We start from the raw sequence: 3454 nt of genomic DNA, 5'->3' as shown, positions 1-3454 counted from the left end.
TGTTTGGGAACCTGGAAGAGCAAGGCAGTATGGAAAGAGGACCTGGGAACCTCGGCTCCAGACGTCCCTCTTCCTCCCCTCTTTCCTGGTTGCCATTTATTCAGTACATATCTTGCACAACAGTGCTGAATATCAATTTTATGTGTTTTACTCTATTTTTTCTATACTACAGCTGTAAAGATAAGGTGTAATTAAGTAAACTAAATCCATAGCTGGTGTGTGCTAAAGCTGAGATTAAAAGTTCGCTGTTTTGGATGTTAGCAGAGTTATTTAACTTTTCTAAATTTATGTTACACCTCAAAACTGGGTCATAATACATTCTTCCTAAGATAGTTATTCTATTTAATCAATAGTTACTGGTTAGAATTAAGACTGGTAATCTGAATCCTTATCCAGGACTATGCCCAGCAACTTGGATAAACATTGAGACAACTATAGGATCTTATAATTCTTTGGGGAACAAAGATACTAATCAAATGACCAAACAGATACATAATAATTCACTGTAATTCAAAAGTGTGATAAAAGTCATGAAGAAAAGTATGTGTGAGGATACATAATAGGGCCATACAATGATATGTAGAGAAGTAATGAATGGTTAGAATAATAGGAAGGTAACAAGTTCTCGGGTAGTTTATATGCTGCCTCATGCCTAGGTAAGACTGTTTGAATTCTTACTCTAATCCTTATTTTAAGAGTGAAGGGAAGCCACTTAGAGGTTTTCCATAGAAGTGTAACATCATTTTGTTTATATTATCAACAGATAATTTGGCTTCTTTGTAAAAGATGGATTAGAGAGGATCATGACACTGAGCTGCGTGATCAGCAAGAAAGGGCCCATAGACACTCTGATTAAAAATGCTGAGGGATAGATCTGTGCAATAGACTGGATGCTGGACTAGCTGGAAGTGAGAGAGACAGGAGTGCCAGTGTTAAGTATATTTTGGAAAGGTAGTAATAGATTAATTAAACCTGGAAATGGGAGAGGGTGAAAAATTCTTCCTAGGTTTTTCTGGCTTTAGTGCATGGATAAATGCAGATGGACTTTTATATGAGGAAAATATTGCAAAGGACCAAGTATGGTGATTAACAGAAGTTCAAATTGGCATATATTTATGTTGTGCTGATGAGCCATTACAGTTGATACTCCAGTAGGGAGTTGGATGCTTGACTCTATAGCTAGAAGAGACATCTGAGCTAGAGACATGAATTTGGGATAACTGACATACAGAGAAGAGGTAAGAAAGACATTATGAGTAGAAAATAATTTTGAACATAGTGTGAAAGAGCAGATAAGTCAGTGATTACTGGCAGAATATGTGGGGGCAATAAAGCAATTTTTGTTGTTGTTATTTATTTTCTTTGACTGTATATCCTGAAACTGATCCTCAATAAGAAAAAAGTTGGTTTTGGATGGGAAATAATCTAAACCTCTGATTCTCAAACTTTACTTTGCATTGGAATTTCCTGGGTAGTTTTTTTTTTTTTTTTTAATGTATTGATTTTTGAATCCAACTGCTAGAGATTTGGATTGAATTGGTATTATTGGGGTCCAGACAAAGGAATTTTTTTAAAAGCTCCTTGGGTGAATCTAGCATATGCACAGTTTGAGAATCCTTAATCTAAACAGAGGAAAACACATAAATGTGCAAGATAGAAAAATCCAGAGCAATCAGGAATGGATGAGCATGAGGCTCTGGATCCTTGGTGAATAAGAGAGGAGCTCAAGCGACAAAGATAGGATGGAGAGCTGGAGTGAGATCCTCCAGTGTAGGCAGGAGAAAAGACACAGCTCAGAGTACAGATGAAAATGTTATCCCTGCATACACGGAGATTCATTAGTAAGTGGAGAGCACTAAGATAAGGCCCTGGGGAGGGTATACTGTACTTCACTTCTTGAAGAAGGTAGTGGCTAGAACTTGGAGAGAAAGGGCTAAATCATTTTCTGCTACTGGAGAAAGATTTTAATATTTCTGCAAAGAATACAGAAACAGGAAGAATATGATATAGTGTTCAAAATAGACTCAAAGGATTTTTGTGGGGAAGGAATTGGAGCCCATGACCCAACTATAGAAATGATCAGATGGCAGAGGCCTGAGATGTGAGCAATGATACCTAGCTTGCTTCCTTCTAATTTTTCATGATCTTTGGTGTTCAATCTAAGTAGCCTTGTCCCTTCCATCCTGGACAGTGACCATTCTTTCCATTGTCTGACCTCACTTTACTCTGATTGTGTTTCTCCAAAAGATACTCAGGGACTCCATGGGAAGTTTTGAAACTAACATCTCGAGCGTGACCAGCTTCACCTTAACAGGCTTCCCAGAGATGGAGGGACTGGAGCATTGGTTAGCAGCCCTCCTCTTGCTGCTGTATGCTGTCTCCATTCTGGGCAACAGCCTCATTCTCTTCATCATAAAGGAGGAGCAGAGCTTGCACCAGCCAATGTACTACTTCCTATCTCTGCTGTCTGTCAATGACCTGGGTGTGTCTTTTTCTACCTTGCCCACTATACTGGCTACCTTGTGCTTTCACGCACCAGAGACTGCCTTTGATGCCTGCCTGATTCAGATGTTCTTCATTCACTTTTTCTCCTGGACAGAGTCTGGAATCTTGCTGGCCATGAGTTTTGACCGCTATGTGGCCATCTGTAACCCCTTGCATTATTCTACAGTGCTCACTGATACCCGTGTGGCTCACACCGGCATATCTATCATCATCCGCAGCTTCTGCATGGTCTTCCCACTGCCTTTCCTTCTGAAGAGATTGCCTTTCTGTAAAGACAACATACTGACCCACTCCTACTGCTTGCACCCAGACCTGATCCGCCTGCCCTGTGGAGATACCACCATCAACAGCATGTATGGCTTGTTCATTGTCGTCTCTGCCTTTGGTGTAGACTCAGTGCTCATCCTCCTTTCCTATGTGCTCATATTACACTCTGTGCTGGCCATCGCCTCCCAGGAAGAGAGACTTAAGATACTCAACACATGTGTGTCACACATGTGTGCTGTGCTCATTTTCTACGTGCCCATGGTTAGTGTGTCCATGGCGCATCGATTTGGGAAGCATGCCCCTGAGTATGTGCACAAGTTCATGTCCCTAGTATATCTCTTTGTGCCTCCAATGCTCAATCCAATTATCTATTCCATTAAGACTAAGGAGATTCGTAAGAGGCTACATAAGATACTGAAATCTAAGCACTGATCAGAGATAGACCTTCTAAAAACCCAGATACCCTAAGAGTTTGTTGTTATTGCTGATGCTTGGGTTTTCAGGCTAGTCAGTTGAACTGTGTCATTTCTTTCTATACATGGGCCTCTGGTTGGGTACCTGTTACTAGCTATAGAGTATAGCCTGGCTATAATTCATAACTTAAAATATCAAGATACTTTGTAATTAACCAAATTACAGGTTGCCAAAATGACTTCTCTCATAGTAAGGAAGAGGGTCTTAA

At 40.2% G+C, this 3454-nt stretch overlaps 1 pseudogene; it reads left to right on the top strand.

The window, feature by feature from the left end:
- Positions 1 to 2262: 2262 nt before the first annotated feature.
- LOC113904798 lies at positions 2263 to 3152 on the top strand (annotated as a pseudogene).
- Positions 3153 to 3454: the final 302 nt, after the last annotated feature.

This window comes from Bos indicus x Bos taurus, chromosome 15, assembly GCF_003369695.1.
Source record: "Bos indicus x Bos taurus breed Angus x Brahman F1 hybrid chromosome 15, Bos_hybrid_MaternalHap_v2.0, whole genome shotgun sequence".
In the NCBI taxonomy this organism is placed as follows: domain Eukaryota; kingdom Metazoa; phylum Chordata; class Mammalia; order Artiodactyla; family Bovidae; genus Bos; species Bos indicus x Bos taurus.
Note: the sequence above shows the minus strand (reverse complement) of the source record. Positions and strands in the feature narration are given on the sequence as shown.